At 37.4% G+C, this 25,551-nt stretch overlaps 1 long non-coding RNA gene and 1 pseudogene across 1 annotated transcript in view; one reads left to right on the top strand and one right to left on the bottom strand.

Moving 5' to 3' along the window:
- Positions 1-14,477, top strand: part of Gm11228 — a 56,025-nt gene extending 41,548 nt beyond the window's left edge. Inside the window, exon 3 of the long non-coding RNA XR_390664.1 lies at positions 12,781-14,477. This is a non-coding gene — a long non-coding RNA (predicted gene 11228). The remainder of the gene's footprint in view (positions 1-12,780) is intronic.
- Positions 14,478-14,819: 342 nt separating this feature from the next.
- Positions 14,820-16,959, bottom strand: Gm11227 (annotated as a pseudogene).
- Between the last annotated feature and the right edge of the window lie 8,592 nt (positions 16,960-25,551).

Here is a 25,551-nt window from a genome sequence, read left to right as displayed (position 1 = left end):
TCTGCAGTATATGTGTCAGGGGTCTCATAACAGGTAGTGTATTCTGCTTGGGTGTTGACTCAGTGTCTGAGAGATCTCAGGAGTTCAGGCTAGTTGATATTGCTGGTCTTCTTATGGGGTCACCCTCCAGCTTTTCCATAATTCAACCACATGGGTCCTGGCTTCTGTATATTAGTTAAGTATAAGTATTTGCATCTAACTCTTTCAACTACTTGTTGGACCTCTTAGAGAGCAGCCAAGCTAGACTCCTCTCTGTAAGCACACCATAGCATCAGTAATAGTGTCAGGCCTTGGAGCCCCCCCTTGAGATGGATCCCAATTTGGGCCAGTCAATGAACCTCCTTTCCCTCAGTCTCTTCTCCAATCACTGTATTTCTTTACATAGAAAATATAAATATTACCTTAAAAAACTGAAAATATTTTGCATTATTATATAGTTTTATTAAGCTTACTATAAATTTATGAATAAATTCATTTTGCATAAGCCAATTTTCTATGTTACTATCAAGTTACTAAAGAATGCAAATACAATTGTAAGATATGTTTTTTGTTTTAAAAAAGCAGAATATGTGCAAATGACATATCTGTAAGAAATGAATTCCACAGCCCACACATGTGACAATTACAGTTGCCCCATCAGTTTTTCTTTTTTTTTAAGTACATCATGTTTATTGCTGAAATATATTCTGCTTTGTCAATAGATCACAGTTAAACCATTCTCTTGCTGATAAAATACAGCCCTTTCTTTATTTCAGCATTCTAGGATGCATACCCAGTGTGCTCATCCTCTGTTAACAGGGATCAAAACAGATGACCACTAATTGAACACTACCTTCAATTCCACAGAAGAATGTCAGATCATGTTTTCTTTTCTAAATAAACTTTAAAGTATGCATGTCAGATACAAACTTATCATCCACATGCAAAAATTTATAAGTATCAATATCAAATATACTAAATTGATTATTCAAGAAAAGCTATCATATCTGACATCTCACACTAGTGGGTGTGTTGATTGTTTCTGCAAAGTGTGGATGCCATGCTCACATAAATTATGGGTCCCCACTATTTCATAACTTCTAAACATAATCTAAAATAATCATAATCTAATCTGCTAAAATACAGCATCTGGTCATAATCTTAATTTTTCTCACTTATTGGCTACCCCAGCCATTTGTAAACATTTGTCTGTTTCATCTTCTATTGCCTTCTTTAACTCCTGATTTATGAAACTTCTCCATGTACTGTGAGCCTGCCTTTTGTTATTCCTGGGTTTCTTCTATGTTCTCAGTGTTTGACTTGCTTTTTTTTATAAGTATTTTATTGACTTATAGTGAATTTTGCATCATGCACTCCAATCCTGCTAATTTCCCAGTCATTCTACATCTGTCCTCTACTCTCATAACCTCCCCTAAAATTTTAATTTAAAAATTACAAAATAAAAATTGAAAATAAACAAACAAGCAAAAATGTCTCACTAAGGAAACTGTGGAGTGTCATGTAGTATATCCTTTTGTCCAAACAACATTGGATGCAAATGTTCATTGTAATGAGTCATTGGTCAGGTTTAAGGCCTCTGGCTTCTGTTATAACGTCAATATTGTATCCTCACTGAGACTTCTTTCAGATATCCTGCTATTGTCCTGAGTCATGGAGATGTTAAGGCTCTGGTTCTGAAAGACTAGCCTCTTCATGTGCTCCAGAAGCCCATAGGTGGGGTGGACCAGCTCAAAGCCCTGGGTCTGGGCCTTTCTGGTAGCTGAATAGGTCAGCTTACCAGCTCTCGTACACCTAACTCACCAAGACCAGTGGCACCTGTCCTGCACTTTCCCACTGATGGGCAAGGCCAGTTTTCCTGAGTGCCTTGCCTCCGAGGAAAGAGGCAAAGCCAGCTCAGTACACGCTCTTGGACATCAACATGGCTTCCAACAACAGACCCAGACCACAGTCATCCAGGCATTTGAATGGTCTTTTGGGGTAACATGGGCCATGTACATGTACACAGACCCCTTCTCTGGTAGGGCCAAAAACCCAGCTATGTCCTTCAGTGGCAGCTTGTGCCTAGACATCAGCATGGTGTCAGGGGGCAGCTCAAGCCTCTCATATCAGGTTGTTCCTCACCACCATTGTGTTTCCAGTTCTGCCTCTCTTTATAATACACCCACCTTTCTACTTCTCTTTCTCTCCCATCTCTCTACTACATACTTGCTTATTGGCCAGTGCCATGCAGTGGCAGGACCTGTGCCCGTAAGTTTCTTAAGTTAAGTCCCAGTAGAAGTGTTGTTGAGTTAGTTTGAATCTCAGTACATGCTTAATAGGGAGTGGGTAGATGGAGGAACATCCTCATAGAAGCAGGGAGAGGGTGGAAGGGATAGGAGGTTTCTAGGGTATGGGGAAAACTAGAAAAGGAATAACATTTGAAATGTAAATAGAAAAAGTATTCAATAAAAAAGAATAAAGCAGTAATGTAAATATAAAAAGATATCTACCCAGATAAATTGATTAAAAATTAACATCTTATAAACTAATTCATATTTCAAAAATCCATTAGAAGGTATATATTATTCCCAAGGCTTTCTTATGAATTAATTTAACTGTTTACTTTATATCTCAATAGCAGCTTTCCTACCCCCTTCTCCTCCCAGCCCCTCACGCCAGAGAAGGGGAGGCCTCCCATGTATGTCAACTCACCTTCATTACCAAGGATTTTAAGAGCAGGCTGAAGAAGAAATCTGGCCTACCATATGCTTATGGCCCCTCAACTAAGAATGGCATTTACCTTTTGAAGTAGTGGAAAAAGTTCAAATAGAAAATGTTTTGCAACATGGGAAAAAGTACATGAAATTCTATCATTGTCACAAATGAAGTTGCATTGGAATATAGAATGTGCATTCATTTGTTTGCTGTCTGAACTGACTTTACCTCATACCTGCAGAACCAATTAGCTTTCACCAAGACTTCATATCATAATATATTTTGTGCCTGTTGTTTTACAGGAAGACACTTGCCAAAAGTAGTCCTAGCATTTTAACTTTTTCTGCAGTTTGATATTACTGAACTCACAGATTTATGAATCCTTCACATTTTTGCTTGCTGATATGCTCTGACTTTAGACCTTACTTTTCCTCTACTGACTAACGATAATTCAATTTGCCAAATTCTTGGCTTTTCGTCATTACCTACCTAACACACATCTTCATCAGTTGCTTCCCACACCTTGGTAACTCCATTCTGCCACCATGTCTGAGTCTTCAGTCTTGTTTTAGGTATCTTCAAGCTCATTTTGAACTGTGATCATTTAAAAACGTTAATAAATGTGCAAGTAAAATTACATTGTGAAGCAGGCACAGAGTTGACAAGAGACAACTAAGGAAATTAGATAATAGGCTTGGAATTTTGGAAGAGATTCTGCATTAAATGAAGCAACAATTCAACATGAAGACATATACAATCACACATGGACAGTTGACTCATCAAAAACACACTTGAAGTCACAAATTCTTTTAAATAATTTTTGTTTATTTTTGAGAATGTCATATGATATATATATATATAAAAATTTGGCCAAGGAAGGAAGGAAGGAAAGAAAGAAAGAAAGAAAGAAAGAAAGAAAGAAAGAAAGAAAGAAAGAAAGAAAGAAAGATTTTTATCTCCTAGTAATTACTAAATAGCAATACATCCACAGTAGTTAGGGATGGAACAGGTCTCTATGTTGAGGTTTTGCATGGTATGAGCTGGTGAATATCTTGTGTGTGCTCTAACTATGTTGTAAATACTCCCTTGCAGCAGAGAGCCTGTTTCCTTGAATATTGAACTATAAAAATTCTGGTTCTCCTTTTAAAGGGTTAAAAGATAGTTTAATCTAGATTTTATATGTGGATCTGTCCTGTTCTATCTTGAAAATACTGTCAGATATTTAAGGATATAAAATCATCCACCACTCTGGTTCTTAAAGTCTTTCTGGTTCCTTTTATGTGTAGATCTCTGAGCCTTGAATGGGACAGAGTTATGATATAGACATCCCATTTAGGGATGAGCACTGTGAAGTCTTTTCATGTTGGCCAGTTGTTTGGGTTTGTAAATGCCAGATACTTCATGAAGTAGTGTCTCCTGATGAGGGTTGATCAATCAATATAACAATATGTCACTGAGACCAATTTTACTTCATTTACAGAGTAAGGTATGGTTTCCAGTTCATAGAGCAGGTCTTATGTCCAATAAAACCTGTACATATCACTGCACAGTTAATAAATTAGTCAGTCTCTTTTCAGGAATTTTTCACATCCCCCATGTAGATTCTCAGTTTTACAGTAATATGAATATTTTATTTCATGGCTGATTCAATTGTAGACATTTCTGTAGGTAATATATGATAACAGTAGCCATAGCATTGGGAAGAAAAATTCAAATGTAAGAATGAAATGTTTAGAAGTTAGTCAAATGAAGATCATTGTGATGTAGAGGCAGAGACTGGGAGTATATATTAAAAATTGTCAAATATTATAAATTTCAAGTAGAAATTGAAGAAGCTCTATTAGGAATGTAAGATGTGATCAGAATAAAAACAACTTAAATAGTACTTCAAGCAAGTGATCAAACTGATTTTGCTCTTTCTCATTGAGATATCCTAAATGTTATTGCTATAACTATAGACATTAAAATAATTATCCAGAGTAATTTCAGAGAAAGTTTAATTATTTTCCTCTTACTTTGCATCTATTTATAAAATAAATCAATGACCATTAAAAGAAACATATATAATAACAAAACAAGTAGTTTTGAAAAAATGGAAACTGCCTCTCCACATTATCCAACGCACACATTATATCGTCTAAGTTCTTTGTGACAGCGTTGTAAATTAATTCTTGTACTTCAAATTTTTACAATTGAGTTAATAAATACTTTTGTCTTACCCAATGAAAATTTAAACTAACATATATTTATGCCAGCCTAGTAGGAAACCAAGAGTTTAAAGCAGCCCTGACAAGGTACTTGGCATATAAAATTTCTGATTGAATTGTATGCTTAATGTAGATTTTTTGAAAGCTGTAAAATTTCACTGCATACTAATACTAAATATTTCCCCTGGAATGTCTACAGAATCTTCAACTTGAGTTGTTTGGAAAGTTTCCAGAATTCTCTTACAGCAGTACTTGTGCATAAAAGAGGAAACATAATATACACAAATGAGAAAACTCAATTATTCATAGGAAAGCAATGACTTTTTCTACAATGTTCCATGTCTCCATGGCAATTTTTAGAATCAAAAAGTTGGAAACATTTTATAGTTCATTATTAATTTCATTTTTATATTCATTTATAAGTAAATTATATAATCTACCTTTATCTGAGTTGGTGTGCATATGTGTATGTGTGTGTGTGTGTGTGTATGTGTGTGTGTGTGTGTGTGTGTGTGTGTTAGTATTACATGATACAATCTTTTGCAGTTGATTTCTCCCCAAATTGCTATAGCTGTCCAAATTAATACCATCTTTCCTAGTTCATTTAGCATAAATAAGTAAGATATCAAAACTGTAAAAGCATGTGCGAATCCAGGCACTTTAGCCAATTTTCATTTTATTTCTTTTGTTGAAAATAGTCTGTTTTCAGATGAAACAACTTATTCTGACTACAATTTTTCACCCTTCAAGTATTTTTATTTCTTTACCATCTTGTCTCCAAATTGGATCCAAACTCTTTGTCTCTCATTAGAAAACAAACAAGCATCTAAAGAATAATAACAAAACAGAAAATGATTTCATTTTTATTTTCTTTAACAAACAGGCTGACATAGGAAAAACAGAACAGTAAACCAAAAAGTACTAGAAATACATACAAGAGCAGAAAACATTTGTTCACATATACAAAATCAGGATAAAAACCACACACATACGTGTGTGTGTGTGTGTGTGTGTGTGTGTGTGTGTGTGTGTGTGTATGCAAAGTATCTGTGATGTTTAAAAAAGTGACCTAACACAAAATTATGATAAATAAGAAACTGAAAGATGAGTTCATTTTGTATTGGCCATTTACTGTATGAACCTGGAACTTACCCTTAAGAGTGGTTTGGAGAAGGAGAGTGTGAATGGAAGGAGGGACTGTGTATGGGATGGGGGGACTGAGGTTAGGGCCAGGGATCAGAATGTAAATGAATAAATAAATAAATAAATAAATAATAAATAGGAAAGAGTGCCTTGTTTTTCCCAGTGAGATTTCCTTGCAGAAAAGTAATTTTTCAATGGAAAGTAGTTATCAATTGGAGCTAGCTTATGGGTTAGGGATGAGGACACTGTTTTCAGTTCTAGGATGCCATCTGGTACAAACTCATGCAGGCTCTTAGATTGTTGTCACAGTATTTATGAGTTCATATATGAATCAGTCATGCTGCTTAGAAGGCTGTGCTTTCTTGGTGGTCTCAGTCTCCTCTGGCTCTTATAATCTTTCTACTTCCTTGTACACATAGTTCCCTGAGCCCTGGGAAGAAAGATTTGTTGTAGATATCTCATTTAACCCTGAATGTACAAAGGTCTCTTAGTCTCTGTACATTATTCAGTTATGGGTCTGTATTTATTCCTATCTACTTCAGGATTAAGATTCTTTGATGGTGGTTGAGCATGAGACAGATCTTTGAGTATAGAAGGATGTCTTTAGGGATCATTTTACTGGTAGGTTCCTTTAGCAAAACAGTAATATTTGGATTTCTCCTAGAATTATGATCTATCTAGTCTCAGGATTTTAGTAACACAGCAGCATCAGGTATGGGTTCTATCTCAAGGAATGGTACTTGAATCCAGTCAGACAATGCTTGGCTAATGAAAATGTAAATTTTATTTGCCAGATGTAATTGTCCTCTGTTGAATAAGCTCACTTGTTCTTGTTCTATCTAAACGTTGACTGGTTGGTTCAACTCAGCTGTTCTGGCTCAAAACTATTTTCCACACTGATTAATTATAACTGGCTTCTCACTGAATTGCTCTGCTTTGCCTCAAACTATCTCTGGAAGTCTGTTCTTACACTGGCATCTAGGCATCTGGGCTTAGGATAATTATAGGTCTAGGTGCCTTTTTCTGAGTTTGTTTTTATTGGATGAATGTTTGGTTCCTTGGTTTCTGTTTCTTCTTTGGTCTTCTGGTGTTTGTGGTTTGGATTTATGTTGTACAGCATGACTAGTGGTCCAGTAGGGAGTCCCCATTAGGGTTTGAGATTTTATTTCTGGTGGCTAGCTTGGACTTTGGTACAGAAGGGAGCTGTATGTGGTTTCTACCCAAGTTGTGGTCAGGGGCACAGTGGTGAGGAGTGGAGTGGGGGTTGGGGATATTGTGTGAGAGCATTGAGAGAGTGGAGGAAGCCTGAGGGTTGCCAGATATCTGGGGTTCTTGCAGCTGTTATGATTTGTACCTGGTCCATCAGGGAGTTACTATATGATTTAATCTATCAGTGTTTTCACTGACATGGCATACACTTATTTTTCAAACTGTTATAGCCCGCACCTGTTTTTCTGACTGGCGTGGCATAAACAGTGAATATTTACCCAAGATGGGGACAGGGACAATGCAGTGGAAGCTGGCAGTAGATAGAATAGATGTCAGTGGCTTTGGTCATTCGGACCTGACCTGAACCAAGATAGTGAGTGCTTTTCAAAGGAGGTGGCCCTTTTACCTACTATTCTGGGTGTGATGGCCTCAGGAATTTGTTTTCTCATTCAGTTTATTTTGTGATCTATATGCTTGTTGTATCTCTATAGGTGCTCCCTTCTTTAGGTTAGGGAAATTTTCTTCTAGGATTTTGTTAAAAATATTTACTGTGTCTTTGTCCTAACTGTTTCTCCTTCTTCTATTCCTAATATTAATATATTTATTCTTTTCATGGTGTCAATTTTCTGTGCCTATATTATTTATTATTTTACATTTGATGTTTTCTTTGACTGAGATCCTTAGGTCTTCTATCATGTTTTTTTTTTCCCAGTTCAAAATGTAACTTATAAAAAATATTTTCTTTGTTTGCATTTCAAACGTTATCCCCCTTCCCTGTCTCTCCTCAACAAACCCCATATCTTGTCTTAAATGCCTTTTCTTTAAAGAGTATCTCTTCCATCTCTTGCATTATCTTGGTGAAGCTTGACTCTGAGGTACATGGTTGAGTTCCTAAGTTTTTCATTTTCATTTTTACCTCACTTTGGTTTTTTTTATTTATTCTATTCCACTTTCTTTTTTTAAAATTAGGTATTTTCCTCATTTACATTTCCAATGCTATCCCAAATGTCCCCCTATCTTCCCCCCCACTCCCCTACCCAACCACTCCCACTTTTTGGCCCTGGCGTTCCCTTGTACTGGGGCACATAAAGTTTGCAAGTCCAATGGACCTCTCTTTCCAGTGATGGCCGACTGGGCCATCTTTTGATACATATGCAGCTAGAGTCAAGAGCTCCGGGGTACTGGTTAGTTCATAATGTTGTTCCATCTATAGGGTTGCAGATCCCTTTAGCTCCTTGGGTACTTTCTCTAGCTCCTCCATTGGGGGCCATGTGATCCATCTAATAGCTGACTGTGAGCATCCACTTATGTGTTTGCTAGGCCCCTGCCTAGTCTCACAAGAGACAGCTATATCAGGGTCCTTTCAGCAAAATCTTGCTAGTGTATGCAATGGTGTAAGTGTTTGGATGCTGGTTATGGGATGGATCCCAGGATATGGAAGTCTCTAGATGGTCCATCCTTTTGTCACAGCTCCAAACTTTGTCTCTGTAACTTCTTCCATGGGAGTTTTATTCTCAATTCTAAGAAGTGGCAAAGTGTCCACACTTTGGTCTTCGTTCTTCTTGAGTTTCATGCGTTTAGCAAATTGTATCTTATATCTTGGGTATCCTAAGTTTCTGGGCTAATATCCACTTATCAGTGAGAACATATTGTATGAGTTCTTTTGTGATTGGGTTACCTCACTCAGGATGATGCCTTCCAGGTCCATCCATTTACTGAGGAATTTCATAAATTCATTCTTTTTAATAGCTGAGTAGTACTCCATTGTGTAAATATACCACATTTTCTGTATCCATTCCTCTGTTGAGGGACATATGGGTTCTTTCCAGCTTCTGGCTATTATAAATAAGGCTGCTATGAACATAGTGGAGCATGTGTCCTACTTACCGGTTGGGACATCTTCTGGACATCTGCCCAGGAGTGGTATTGCGGGATCCTCCGGTAGTACTATGTCCAATTTCCTGAGGAACTGCCAGGCTGATTTCCAGAGTGGTTGCACAAGCTTGCAATCCCACCAACAATGGAGGAGTGTTTCTCTTTCTCCATATCCTCGCCAGCATCTGCTGTCACCTGAATTTTTGATGTTAACCATTCTGACTGGTGTGAGGTGGAATCTCAGGGTTGTTTTGATTTTCATTTCCCTGATGATTAAGGATGTTGAACATTTTTTCAAGTGCTCTTCTGCCATTCGGTATTCCTCAGGTGAGAATTCTTTGTTCAGCTCTGAGCCCCAATTCTTAATGGGGTTATTTGATTTTCTGGAGTCCACCTTCTTGAGATATATATATATATATATATATATATATATATATATATATATATATATATATATATATATATATATATGTATGTATATATATACATTGGATATTTGTCCCCTATCTGATTTAGGATAGGTAAAGATCCTTTCCCAATCTGTTGGTGGTCTTTTTGTCTTATTGACAGTGTCTTTTGCCTTGCTGACACTTTGCAATTTTATGAGGTCCCATTTGTCTATTCTCAATCTTACAGAATAAGCCATTGCTGTTCTATTCAGGAATTTTTCCCTGTACCCATAACTACGGGGATTTTCCTTACTTTCTCCTCTATAAGTTTCAGTGTCTCTGGTTTTATGTGGAGTTCCTTAATCCACTTAGATTTGACCTTAGTACAAGGAAATAGGAATGGATCAATTTGCATTCTTCTACAGGATAACCACCAGTTGTCCCAGCACCATTTGTTGAAAATGCTGTCTTTTTTCCACTGGATGGTTTTAGCTCCCTTGTCAAAAATCAAGTGACCATAGCTGTGTGGGTTCATCTCTGGGTCTTCAATTCTATTCCATTGTTCTACTTGTCTGTCACTATACCAGTACCATGCAGTTTTTATCACAATTTCTCTGTAGTACAGCTTTAGGACAGGCATGGTGATTTCACCAGAGGTTCTTTTATCCTTGAGAAGAGTTTTTGCTATCCTAGGTTTTTTGTTATTCCAGATGAATCTGCCGATTGCCCTTTCTAATTTGTTGAAGAATTGAGTTGGAATTTTGATGGGGATTGCATTGAATCTGTAGATTGCTCTGGGCAAGATAGCCATTTTTACTATATTGATCCTGCCAATCCATTAGCATGGGAGATCTTTCCATCTTCTGAGATCTTCTTTAATTTCTTTCTTCAGAGACTTGAAGTTCTTATCATACAGATCTTTCACTTCCTTAGTTAGAGTCATGCCAAGGTATTTTATATTATTTGTAACTATTGAGAAGGGTGTTGTTTCTCTAATTTCTTTCTCATCCTGTTTATCCTTTGTGTACAGAAAGGCCATTGACTTGTGCATGTCATGAACCTGCTTTCTTCATTTCATTCCAGTACCTTTTTGTGTTTTCTGAGATTTCGTTAATAGATTTATTGATATCCTCTTTAAAGAACTCTATCATATTCATAAAGGCTATTTTAAGCTATCTTGTGTTTCAACTATGTTGCATATTTCAGGGCTACTATAGTAAGGTGGCTGTAGTGGAAACATGTTTTTCTGGTTGCTATTGATTGTTTTATGCTGTCTAGTCATCTTGGTTTGGGATAATGGTAATTCTGTTATGTCTTCTTGTGTTTATTGAGTGGATGTTCCATTCCTGTTTTTGTTTCCTCTCTGTTTTTTAGGCTGGTGTGGGGAATTCCTCTGAGATCTGAGATTCTGCTTGTTGTGGCAATTGGGGATTTCATGTAGAAGGAGTTTGTTGGAATCAGGATCTGACATTTAGGAATGAGAATAATTAGAAAGGGTCATAGGAATGATGGAGTTCATGTGAGTTAGGAAAAATGGGTGTGGCACCAAGATCTGCATAGTACCCAGGGAATGCAGGCAGGGAGCATAAAAGACACCAAAACAGGTGGATTCTTGCAGAGTTAGAGACAAGACAAGAGAAATGGATTTGGATGAGAGAAGGGAAAGGGAAGATTGCTTGCCTTCCTTATTGTACATGGCCAACTAGAACCAGGGAATTTCTGTAAAAGTTGGCAGCTGAGAGAAAGGGTTAGGGTTGTGAGAAAGGCTGTACGAGATGATCTCATGATCAGCCTCAGATGGGAACAAAGAGGAAGTTGTCATTTCAATTATTAACTTTGAGATTGAATAATAATTTTCTCATTCTTTGAATTCAAGGTTAAACACCGTACCAGGTCTATTGTATTCAAGATAGTGCATTCAGCATGAGGAGTAAGTTCAGCACAAGGCAGTATTTCAGGATCTTTAAAGATTGAAATACAACTTATGAAAGTATGTGTACATGGACAGATAGACCAGACTCAACAAACTATTATAATATTCTTAATATTACTTCTTATTACTCTGCCCTCTTTGCCTTCACTAAACCCATTATAGGTTACTCAAAGTCATGGGAGTTTAGATATGAGTAAACCTCTGGGGAAGATAGTCCCATTTTGTTCTATGCATTAGTTGTGAGGAATATACACTGGCTGTTGGTCAGTCTTAGCACAAAGAGAAGCCTTCCTTTCTTTCAAATAAAAAGCTCAGGAGGCTACTAGGGCAGGGATTACAAGACCAGTATAATCAAAAAGTTCTGGTTCATGGGTTTTTGTTTTCACATAGCATAATAAAGCACATGTGATATGCACATCTAACAGGGATGGGTCCAAAAGCCTTGTTCATATAAAACAAACAGAACTCAGTAGTATTTATTAGGTTTTTTTGTGTCCATAAGACATTAATATGAGTGGATTATATGGATGTGGCAAATGTGTTCATGCCCAGATCAAGGTTCCTGATTATTTTTCATTATTACTGACTTCATTCCATAGTTGGAGCAAATAAACATTTTCATTTTAGCAGACTGATGTTTATAAGACACACTGTGCCCTGAAGGAAGTTAAAGGAGTTGAATCTTGTGTACATATTCCTTCTGGACTAAGCAGCATCTCAAGTATTTAATATTAAATCAGGGGTTAAGCAAACTTTGTCCATAAGACAAACTTTCAATTTAAGCCCAAGAACAGAATATTGCTTTTACTGTTTGTTTGTTTGTTTGTTTGTTTGTTTGTTTGTTTGTTTTTGAGACAGTGTTTCTCTGTGTAGCCCTGGTGACCTGGAACTCACTCTGTAGACCAGGATGGCCTTGAACTCAGAAATCCACCTGCCTCTGCCTCCCAAGGGCTGGGATTAAAGGCATGCTCCACTACTGCTCAACTTACATTTTTAATTACTGAAAAAAAATCTACTTTTCACTTGAGAGATCAAATTAAATTCTAATTCTCCTGCCCCTAAATAAAATTTTACTGGGAAACAATGAAACACTTGTGGTCACATTTTGTCTGTGGTTGATATTTGTGTTACAAAAGCAGAGCTAGGTAACTAACAGGAGGCTTCATAGTTCACTTGGCCTGCAATATGATTATATGGCTATTTATAAAAAAAAAATTCACAATCTCTGATACTAAGATGGCTTTAAAAAGAGTAGGCTTTGTGTGTCCTGACTTACTTTTCAGTTTCTACTGGTACTTCCTGGAATTCATGTTTTGCTTTTGTGTTTCAGATATTAAAAAGTGAAGAATGAAAGAAAATGAACTTCCTTCTGAGAAGACATGAAATGCTATGGTTTTCTTTCTTTAAACAGCAGAAATATATTGTCTCACTACTGTGGAAGCAGGAATCCTAATGTTTTAATGGGGTTAAAGGAGTTAGTAAGAAAAGATATTTTTTAGGTCCTTCATGATTTCCTTTGCAGTGCCTGCCAGGGAACTCATTGTGTCTCTTACTATCATTCTTCCCTCTGCATGTCTATCTCTTTGTCCACATGCTCAAATTTCCTTTCTTTATAAGTTTACCAGTAATATTTGATTAGAGTCTATCTCAGTGATCACATAAATACAAATACCTTATGACACTTTTGTTACCATTCTTGTTGTCAGAGGCAACCTGCAAGAATAAAGCCTAATATGAACAGATTAAGGTCTCATGCAAGAGCAACCTTTACTCTGGGTAAAAAACAATTCGTATTCTGAGGCATTCGGAAGATTCAGCAAGTTTATGAGCAAAGTTCAACCCATGTTTGGAAACAAGCTAAAAATAAAAGTAAGCAGCAGTGTGTAATCTGAAGCAAACCTACTCCTATTGACTATACCAAAGAAGGGTACAAAACACATTCCAAAACAAATCAAAGTTATAGAGGACAGAAGTTATAATACCTTTGTCTATTTCACCTAGAGTTTTCTCATGAGCTATCAGAAATCTTGTCACACAGTTTCATTCTTAGACCATGTTTCAAGAACTTCTACATGAAGTTATATTGTAAGGTACTACAGAATTAATTGAAGCCTCATCTCAAGAATTATTGGGAACACATTTCAGTTCAATAGTAACATCTCTGAAATTAACTTTGAAATCTCTCGGCATCCTTTTGGATAATTTCTCATAGTAGAATATAGCAAAAGGCAGTTAATATATGCTGAATTAACATTTTGAAATATTTTGACTACCCTAAAACAACATGAATATATGTACTGGTGTGGGAGATTGAGTCAATTTAGGATATTTTGCAATCTATGAAATATCTAAATATCAACAGTTATTTCACTATTTTTCTTCTTCAAAATATAAAATAGCAGGTTTCCTCATTGCATTTTTAATATACACGTGGTCTCTCTGGATCCTTCTACAGACCTCAGCTTTTCCCACAGCTCTCTGCTCTGATTCCTGATTAGCCACTCCCACTCATACTGTATGACCTTTTATTTTTGCATTTCACATGTTTACTCACTAACAAAGTATTTAACTGATAATTTTCTATACTTGGGAAACATTCAGATATCTAATTCAGAATATTGACCTGAAAGAAATTACCATATTGATAGAACAGATGTATGATTTTTACAAAGAGAAGTTGGTGAGACTTGAAATGCCATCACTTTTCAAGGAACAAGACTAACAACAACAAAACACCATCTCCATCAGACTCTTGGAAGATGTTTCATGTCATTATATTTGAAGCATCAGATAAAACCCTATAAACCAGAAAGAGTGATGTTTTAGGCTGGTGTGACAAGTCAAGTGCATCTTCTTAGGAACCTCTTACTTGTCAGTTTATTTATTTTCTGCACTTTTCCATTTCTCACACAAAAGGAAGTAAAAAGTTTCTCTTGATCCTGAACTTAGGTATCAAAACTTTTGGCCCATGTCAAGTCTGGCCACCTATTTTCAATGTGCCAATAGTTCAGATTAAAAGTAGAAATCAAAAAAAAAAAAAAAAAAAGAGTTTAATTTCAAGTGGTTCCATTGGGAAGAGAAAATGAGAGATCCAGAGAAACCTCCAATGTGTAGTTAGACCCACCATTGACACAATGTTATCTGGGTTTTCATCTCACTCTTAGTTTGACAAATAGAACTGTAAGAAATTTCTTTTCTGGAGTCAAGTTTCTTCCCTGCCTGGTACCTTTCCTCCTAACATTAGATTCATGAAGAAGATTTTTATTTTTGGGGGTTCTTTTTTTTAATTATTACTCTGATAATCAAATTGAGAGGCAGTATTTTAAAGGAAAGCTACACTTTAAAATACTGTCATTTTTGCCAGGCTAGTTACACTCTGTTATAGGTAGTTTGTCCCGAGCTATCGTTCTCGCCAGCAAGAACACACTCGGACAACTGAACTCTTCTGAGGCAAGCTTTATTGCTTCTTAAGGAGGGAAGACCCAGACCCCGGAAAATGGTGCTGCTTATATAGCCCTCATCGTGGCATTTCAGCACCTGATGTGGCGTGTCAGCTCCTGATTTGTTGCTCGCCAATCACCTCATTACTAAGCCCCGAGATGGGCAGTGACTAGGCGTGAGTTCACTCTCACACATTCACACAAGGCTTGTTTACTAGTTAGGCACAGTGGAAGCCAGTGCCATCTTATAATGGTGATTGCTTGCAGCATGGCCCTCCACATCTCCCCCTTTTTGTTTTATTAAAATGAGGCTGGACTAGGTCTGTGTAATTATGTCTATCCGCTGTGGCTTCTGTCTTAGGTCGTTCCTCTAATGTCACAGCCTTTCCTGTCATAGGGTAACCCTATCACCACCGGGCCCCATGTCTTAGGTTAATCTGTGCATGAGGAAAGTTGCCAGTCCCTGTATACTGCAGTGCTATGTGACAGTAACTACTAAATGACCTAGGGCGAACTCTACAAAAGAGGCCAGCCAAAAAATGACAAATGCCGACTAATTCTTTAGCATAGATAGCCAAATTTCAGGGGAGGCCCCTTGCTCTATGGCAGCAAGTGCTTGAACTGTCACAACATTGTCATATGTTTGTTGGGCTCTGAGCTTGCAAACCAACCAGAGCATGAACACAAGTCCACAGCAGATGGCAGTACCAAATAAACCTACCCCCACCGATTCCTTAAAATAAGAAAATGCAGATGAAATCCAGGAGGAGAGGCCCTCTGTCAATGACAGGTCCATTCGCGTTGAGTTGATCCTTAAAACTGCCGCCCTCAGAGCCTCAAGAGTCTCATCGAACCCCTTGGACCAATTTCCTGCAAGATACAAGGAGAGCTGTCTAGACAGATTAGCTGCACGAGTAAAATTTTCATATTGGACACTGGTAATACACAGAGTGCCCAATTTTCTTTCACAACCCAACTGGGCAAACTGGTATAGGACACTGATCTGTTCCTCAACCAGATCAAGGCGCTGATTAAAAATCATCAGCCCTCCCTTCAACTGGGCACTAGCAGAAGTTTGGACATTGATGGCATCAGTCAGATCGACTGAAAGCTGATTGAATTTTGTGCCTGCTTGGACCGTCCTAGCCATAGCATACCCTGCAGCTGTAGGAGCAGCTACACTGGCTGAAATTGCTATGATCACTGCAACAGTAATGCCAAAATCTCTTTTTTGTCAAAACAGGGATAAGGTGGAGGGTGTTTCCACTGGAACAGGGATCCAATGTGGGATCCAGGCCACCATGGCTCGGGTGTCCTTTGTTGCATCCCAACTCTGAGAAATCCAACAAGAATCATTGGAACAGACTTCAAATGAATCATTTGAAAGGATGAACAAGAAAGGGGGATAAACACAGACTGGGGTAGGTGGATAATTAATTTGGTTTACCAAAGTTTTATTGAACCCAGTGATCTCTACACTGGGATTAGTATATCCGGTATATTCATCAGAGTCCAGGGAGGCAGCATTTATTCCCCAATATTGAACAAATCTTGAGATGCCTTCGAGTAAGGAGTGGACCTTTGTGGTGATTGTTAATTGTGTTATGATTATGGCCACCGGATTGGAATATTTAGAAAGCTTCTGAGTGCTAGACAGCTCTATGACTTCTTCAAAAGTATCCATAGGATACAGAGGCCTGAGGTTATTGAGACACTGAATCAAGGGTTCAATCTGGTAGAAATCAGCCTCTTTCCGAAGCAGATCAAACTCCTTAAAGTCCAGGGGGAGTGTCAGTTCCGAAGTCCGTAGGAAGTTAAGGACATAGCGGAAGAACAGTCCGTCTTGATCAATGAAGTAATTGCCTTGAGGGTCTCAGGCTGTGGGGAAGTCACCCCCAAACATAGCTCCAAGCATAGAATCTGGGTAGCATGTCAACGTGGTAAGCGATGTCATGTACAAGTGTCCACCTACATTTAACGTGACTGGGTCACTCATCATATAGCCCCAGTCCCCATTATCCATCTGCTCCAGCACTGTGTCCTCAGAGCTCAAGACTCAGGGAACTTGCACGAGCTCAGAGGCGACCTGGCCAGGAGACGATGGCAGTCACTATAAAGTGGGAAGTTCCCATATTGATCGCTGCCCTGTTATCTAACCGTGCCTGACCGACTGAGAACCAGTCAGCAGTTCCAGTGCTGGAAGCAGTACATGATCAAAAGAAAAAGAATGATCCCCGTGAAAACATTCAAAAAGGCCTCTAACACTGGAGAAATTTCAAGACTGAACATACCTTACAGAGCCTTATGTGTCCCGCAGTTCTGAACTGGCCCTGCAAATGGGGTATCTCCCTTGTGCCGGTGATGGTATGCAGTTCCCGGGTTTCTTGGCACCACTTGTCCCGAGCTATTGTTTTCACCAGCAAGAACACACTTGGACAACCGGATTCTTCTGCGGCAAGCTTTATTGCTTCTTAAGGAGGGAAGACCCAGACCCCGGAAAATGGTGCTGCTTATATAGCCCTCATCGTGGCGTTTCAGCACCTGATGTGGCATGTCAGCTCCTGATTTGTTGCTCACCCATCACCTCATTACTAAGCCCCGAGATGGGCAGTGACTAGGTGTGAGTTCACTCTCGTACTTGTGCACAAGGCTTATTTACTAGTTAGGCACAGCAGAAGCCAGCACCATCTTATAATGGCGATTGCTCGCGACACAGCTCTCCATAGTAGTTTAATTTGTTAATGGCCTAATGAGATTCATTATGTTAAAAAGTCATTTTATGTGCTGTGTTGGGAAACAATTAGGATACATTTTTATGCTGAAGAAACAAAATTTAACCTATACAGTACTTCTTGAAATGCCTTCTGGAAGTATTCTTATTTTTTTCCTCTCTTTCTAATAACAAATCAAGTTCTGAAAAGATGGAACAAATCTTTTAAGATTAGGAACATGTGATTCCTAATGATGACTCTGATATGGCTCAATATTTGACCAAAGGAGATCTACTATGAAGTAGTGAGTGAGACACCTGGGGCTCTACAACTAACTTATAAAAATGTATATTTTTAAACATTTATTTATGCTTTCCTACATATTAAGGAAGAAACATGGTTCATGCCAACTTCTGTCTTCTTTTTCTCCTCCAACTCTCAAGGTTCAAAGGCAAGTGCTATTTTCACATTTTCTCAGTGAAAGTAAATATTTTGGAATGGATATTTTAAAATTTTAAACATTGGAGTCCATAAGAATTTCACCTTTCTCATATTATTTTCCCATGTTTCTGGAAGCCAGACTATACCTTTACTGTCTCCTCAGATGTTTCAAGTGTTCCCATGTTCCCAGGGCCTTCATGATCCCAGAACTCTGTAAATCTATGACTCAAGATCCTCTATGCTGATAGTTGTTCACAATACAAAGTAAATAGGTATTCAGATTAAATATTTCCTATAAAAACTCATAAAGAAATTCATTTAAAATAATTCTTTGTTAAGCGTGTTTCTTTTCCATTCATTAAAGATAAAAGTCAATCCTCATGTTAATAAGAAGGCTGTGCTTCTTATTTTTACATAAGATATAAAACGTGACTGAGTATTTGGAATTAAAAGGTGTAAAGCATGTTCATTTTTCAGAGTTAATTGATGGGTTGATTATCAAATAATCAATGGAAATAACATGTCTTCAATAAACACATAGTGCAAAATGGCAGGTACAGGTTTAGGATCATTTCAGAAATTGTTCAAAATCATGTCTGAATCTCCAAATTCATTTAACAGTTTTTAGGAACCACTCCTCATTAAGGAGTGGTTTTAAAAATTAATTATTATCACATGCTTAAAAAGAAAAATAAGTGAATTTGAAACTTACATGTTAAGGAATCATAGCAGGAAAATATTCAAAGTTCTCTTTTCTATAATTAAATTTCTATGTTTACAAAAGTTCAGAAAAGTTCTTGTAAAGAAAAATGTAGCAGTTTCTAAGGCGTATTAATAGTCTTTTAATCTGAGTCAACTTCTATTGATGGTAAGGGGCACTGTCCACAAAGGGAGCAGCAGAATCATGCAACACAACATGGGTGAGCACTGCTATAAACAACTCAGAACTTTCATGCACTTACTTTTAAACAGTTTTGCTTAGAGCATAACTTCTTTATGCCAAGTTTTGGTGATGTCCATTTTCAGTAGCATGAGACATATGAAGTAAAGAAACTGTGGTCTCACCTATACTATGGCACTGCTTACTATAGAGATGAATGGCTCAGGTGTTTCTCTTATAGATATATTTTTTTTCAATTTCTAGCTTTAAAATCACTTTCCATGTAATATCTATTTCATCTCATTGTGCACCATAAATTATATTTAGCATTCACACAGTTCAATATAAGGACTCTTCTAATATGAACTCCTTTAAATGATATTAAATCCTTCACTCTGTTGGTTTCCAAAATGCCTTACATTAATTTTTATTTTAATGTTTCATATAAAATGTTTTAATTAGCTAAAGGTTCTCTTTAGGTAGCTATTCATTGGGATTGAGACATTCCCTAATACAGGGAAGTGTGGATGCTTACCAATCTCACAAAAGTTGCAAAACTCATGACAAAATTACAACAAACCATAAAAACATTTTCAAACACATAAGCTAATTCTGCTTAACAACAAACGTATTTAAAGAAAAAAAAAAACACATCATCACTTCATTAGATGCGGAAAAAGCATTTGACAAATTCAACAATTTTTCATGTTAAAAGTCTTGGAGAGATCAGGAATCCAAGGTACATACCTAAACATAATAAAAGCAATATACAGCAAACCAGTAGCCAAAATCAAACTAAATGAAGAGAAACTTGAAGCAAGCCACTAAAATCAGGGACTAGACAAGGCTGCCATCTCTCTCTCTGTCTATTCAATATAGTACTTGAAGTTCTAGCTGGAGCATTTAGACAACAAAACAGGGTCAAAGGAATACAAACTGGGAAATAAGTCAAAATATCACTATCTGAAGATATGATAGTATACTTAAGTGACCCCAAAATTTACACCAGAGAACTATATCTGATAAACAACTTCCACAAAGTGGCTGGATATAAAATTAACTCAAACAAATCAGTAGCATTCCTTTATACAAATGATAAAAAAAAACTGAGAAAGAAATTACGAAAACAACACCCTTCATGATAGTCACAAATAACAAAAATATCTTGGAGTGACTTTAACCAAACAAGATCTCTATGACAAACAAGATCTGTATGACAGGAACTTTAAGTCTCTGAAGAAAGAGATCAAAGAAGACCTCAGAAGATGGAAAGATCTCCCATGCTCATGGATTGGCAGGATTAATATAGCAAAAATGGCCATCTTGCTAAAAGCAAATAACAGATTCAATGCAATCCCCATCAACATTCCAAATCAATTCTTCATAGAGTTAGAAAGAGTTATCCTCACATTCATTTGAAATAAGAAAAAGCCCAGGATAGTGAAAATTATTCTCAACAATAAAAGTATATCTGGGGGGAGTAACCATCCCTAAGCTCAAACTGTACTACAGAGCAATAGTGATAAAAACTGCATGGTATTGGTACAGAGATAGGCAAGTAGATCAATGGGACAGAATTGAAGACCCAGACATGAAACCACACACCTATGGTCATTTGATCTTTGACAAAGGAGCTAAAACCATAAAAAGAGTTCGAATTTTCAACAAATGGTGCTGGCTCAATTGGTGGTTAGCATGTAGAAGAATGCAAATCGATCCATTTATTCGCTGTACAAAGCTCAAGTCCAACTGAATCAAGTACTTCAAAATAAAACTAGATACAGAGAAACTAATAGAAGAAAAAGTAGTGGTGTGTTTGTGGAGGGGGGAGGGGAATGTCAAACACATGGGCACAGGGGGAAAGTTCTAGAATAGAACACCAATGGCCTTAAGATGATGAATTGAAAAATAAGACCTCATAATACTGCAAAGCTTCTGTAAGGAGAAGGACACTGGCAATAGACCAAAATGGCAACCAACAAACTGGGAAAAGATCTTTACCAACTCTACATCTGATAAAGGACTAATATCCAACATATACAAAGAACTCAAGAAGTTATACTACAGAGAACCAAATAACCCTATCAAAATATGGGAAACAAAGTTAAACAAAGAATTCTCAACTAAGGAAACTCAAATGGCTGAGAAGCACCTAAAGAATTGTTCAACATCCTTAGTCGTCAGGAAAATGCAAATCAAAATGACACTGAGATTCCACCTCACACCAGTCAGAACATCAAAAATTCAGGTGACAGCAGATGCTGGTGAGGATGTGGAGAAAGAGGAATACTCCTCCATTGCTGGTTGGATTGCAAGCTGGTACAACCACTCTGAAAATTAGTCTGGTGGTTCCTCAGAACATTGGACATAGTCCTACCTGAGAACCCAGCTATACCATTCCTGGACATATACCCAGTAGATGCTCAAACATGTCATATGGACACATGTTCCACTATGTTCATAGCAGCCATATTTATAATTTTAAGAAGCTGGAGACAATCCAGATGCCCATCAACAGAGGAATGGATACAGAAAATGTGATACAATGGAGTAATACTCAGTTATTCAAAAATGACATTATGAAATTCACAGGGAAATTTATGGATCTAGAAACCATTTCATAAGTGAGTAACGTCAGGCACAAAAGATGGTATGCACTCACTGATAAGTGGATATTAGGAAAAGAGTGTGCAATATCTACGATACAACTCAAGGACCACATGATGCTCAAGAGGACGGAAGACCAAAGAGTGTATATTTCAGTCCTACTTAGAAGGAGGAACAATATAATCTGCAGAAGTAGAGGGTTAGAGGGAATTGGGACGAAGATAAGAATCAGATATGGGGGGAGATGGAGGTGATGTACAAAAGGTCAGGAAATTGAACAAAAGTGTGTAGCAATGGGGGATGGAGAAGTGAGGGGTAGCAACTAGAAAGTCCCAGATGCCAGAAATGCTAGAGCATCCCATAACCCCTCGGGTATGACAGCTGAAATACCCTACAGAGAGGAGAGAGAATCTGTTGAGACCATATCCAGAAATTAGGCATGGCCTACAGGTTGAGGGCCAGCCCCCCCTCAATCTCCAAAATTTTAACCCAGAATTGTTCCTACCTAAAGGAAATACAGGGACAAAAATTGGAACAGAGAAAGAAGAATGTCCATCCAGAGACTGCTCCACCTGGGGATCCATCCCATATACAGACAACAAACCAAGACATAATTGCTGATTCCAAGAAGTACTTGCTGATAGGAGCCTTATACAGCAGTCTCCTGAGAGGTTCTGCCAGATCCTGACCAATACAGAGGTGGATGCTCACAGCCAACCATGGGACTGAGAACAGGGACCACAATACAGGAGTTAGGAGAAGATCTGAAGGAGCTGAAGGGGCCTTATCTGGCATCAATGGAAGGGGAGGTCGTTGGTTCAGTGAAGGCTTGATGCCCCAGTGTAGAGGAATGCTTGGGTGGTGAGGCAGGAGTGGGTGTGTGGGGAAGCATGCTCATAGGAGCAGCAGTTTATAGCATAGTAAGTTTGCAGAGGGGAAACTGGGAAAAGGGATACCATTTGAATTGTAAACAAATAAAATATCCTATTTTTTAAAAAAACGAAATCTGGCTGAGCAAACTATGAGAAGCAAGGCAAGTAGTACTCCTCTATGGCCTTTTTATCAGTTCCTGTCTCCAATATTTTGCCTTGAGTTTTTGCCCAGACTTCTTTTGATGTTGAACTACAAGCTGTAAGGATGAGGTAAACCCTTTCCTAACCAAGTTGGTTTTGGTCATGGTCTTTTATCACAGTTATTTATTATAGTTTATTAACAGAAACCCTAGCTAAGACAGTTAATTCCCATTTGAGCCCATATCCCCTTCTGAAGCATCATGAATGGACCCACATTTGTATCAACATTCTGATGTTCTCAAATATCTATCACATGATCCATTACAACTATGAATAAAATATTTTAGTATTTTCCTAGGTTAAAGTTCCATTGTTTTTTACCTTCCTGAAAATCAGCCCCATGGACCAGAAAACCACAGGGTTATCTTCCTCACAGCAACAGCTTACACTCCCTAAGAACCACAGGCTCAGGTTTGCTACATAAATAGCTACAAGATGCTAAGCACCATAGGATCAGCTTTACTTCAATTAGTGACTTTTCTCATATCTACACAAGATACTTGGAAAAAGTAACATAAAAAAAGAAGGCTTTAGTTTTAGCTCACAATTTTAGGGTACATTCCGTCATTATAGGAAGTCATAATGACAGAAGAATGAATCAGCCGGTATCTCTGTAGCAATCAGAAATCGGTGAGATGAATTGCTGATACATGTTGCTGCTCATAATAAAGGTGGTGCTTCCCTCCACAGTTAAATCTTTCTGGAAACATTCATATATATATATATATATATATATATATATATATATATATATATATATATATATATATATGCATCCATAGATTATTTATTACTTTAGTAGCTCGGTGGAAGACTAATTCCAGACAGGACTTCTAGATTTTTCTGCCCCTTTTCCTTTACAAGCTGTGTCTTTAGAAATACAATGAGTTAACCAGCTTTAAAGGACCAGTGGGTGATAATCTTACTAAATCCCAAACTGAAGCATATGACCTTTTTCTCATAGCCCACATTAGTGTTCCATATAATATCATTCCATCTTTGCAGGAACAGTTTTAAAATTACAGTATTTCATGTCTTCATTTGAGTGGTCTGATGGCTGTTGTTAAATATCAGTTTGACAGAATATGGAATTACTTAGGAGACAAGTCCCCAGTCACACATCTAGAGGATTGTGTAGCCTCTGGGCATGTCTGTAATAGATTACATTGATTATGTTAAGTGAAGTAGAGAGACCCACTTAACACTGGAGGACAGCATTCCCTGGGCGGGAGCACTAGACAGAAGGAACAAGAGAAACATAGCTGAGCATAAACATTCGTTGTTTCCCTATCTGACTTACTGGATGCAATGTGACAAGCTGCCAGAATCTCATGCTGCTGCCAAGGTTACTTTCTTAAGTTGGTTTATGATTTTTTCCTAATTTTTTTTTTTTTTGGTTTTTGTTGTTGTTGTTGTTGTTGTTGTTTGTTTGTTTGTTTTTTTTTTTTTTTTTGGTTTTTGTTCTTGTTTTTTCCAAGACAAGACTTCTCTGTGAAGCCCTGACTGGTTTGGAACTCATTTTGTAGACCATATTTAGCCTTGAACTTATAACAACCCACCTCCCTCTGCCTCCCAAGTACTGGGATTAAAGGTGTGTACCACCACCAGCATTTTATCATAGCAGCTGAAAATTAAATAAAGATAATTGATTAAAATATTTGTGCCCTTGCTAGATCTAGTTTTCTTCAATTCGTTAGAAGTTTTCACAGGGAACGTCAAGGATTTAAGAAAAAGTAAATTTCTACATATTTCAGGGAACGTGAAGGAACACAGTGATTTTAATAAGTGTCATTGTTCATCAGTTACTAAGTGAGAAACTCCAAAGTTCATTTTCCAAGTTTTAAACATTGTAACTATGCTTTTCTAGAAACTAATTGTTATTAAGTGATGTAAAACTGCTCCTTTCCTTTAGGAATTTGAGACAAGGTTTTCAACAGGGTATCTTTTACAGTCTTCTCTCCTCCCCTCCTCACTGATCATTCTGCTATACTTTTATGTCAGCCTTACATTGACACTGATTTCATTATGGTATTGAAGTACTTGTTTGAAAAGGTGCCAAGTAAGATAGGTGTCATACCTCACTTTAGAAGTTCGTGCTCACACTGAGTGAGCTTGATCTAGACACGTAATATCTTTGAAAGTCAGTTTTCTCATTCATAAAATGGCTTTCAATATTAACTTTGGAGAGTCACCAAAACTGACATTCAAAGACTCAGTGATTTATCCTTTGTCAGCTTAATTGAATGACTAGCCCCAGAATCCACATTTGACTCCTTTTATTTCCTTCTTCAGTTCATACCCTTTTAAAGTTGCTTACTAGCTTCATTTATATAATACAAACATTAAAGACTAAAGACAAAGTCTGGAAATTCCAGAACCAAATATTCTATCTTAGATGTTAGTCTGTAACTCAGTGTATAAGCATATAAACAGGTTACCGGAAAAGTATCAATGATAACTTATTTTTCCAGGAGTATAACCGATTACATCAAAATAAACAGTAGTTTTCTTATTTACTGTGAAGAAGCATGTTTATTAGTTTCTCCCAAACATAAGCCATGGGTCTATAGTTTAAAATACACCAGTATTTCTAGGACTTAGCAACAAGGGTCTTGATCAGGCAGCAGTTGGGAAAAAATCTGATACAACTATTATCAAAAAGATTTCCGAGAAGTGATAGAAAAAGTCAAGACCACTTACTATAAAATTATCTAAACTGTGTGAGGACTTGAAACATCCACTCAGTAACAGAGCTGCCACAAGGATACAAGGAGAAACAATCCAAAGAAAAATGTGAACTAAAAAATGAGGATCTCTTAGTGCCCATTTCAGTCTTTTGTCTGGGTCCATTGTTCAGTATTTTGCTTTTCTCAGGATTTAAATGGCAAGACATTTACACAGTGAACTTCTGGGTTAACACTCCTATGTTCTCTCCTCTCCCTTTATTCC

Source organism: Mus musculus, chromosome 4 (assembly GCF_000001635.26).
Source record: "Mus musculus strain C57BL/6J chromosome 4, GRCm38.p6 C57BL/6J".
Lineage (NCBI taxonomy): Eukaryota > Metazoa > Chordata > Mammalia > Rodentia > Muridae > Mus > Mus musculus.
This window is presented reverse-complemented; position numbering and strand designations above follow the sequence as displayed.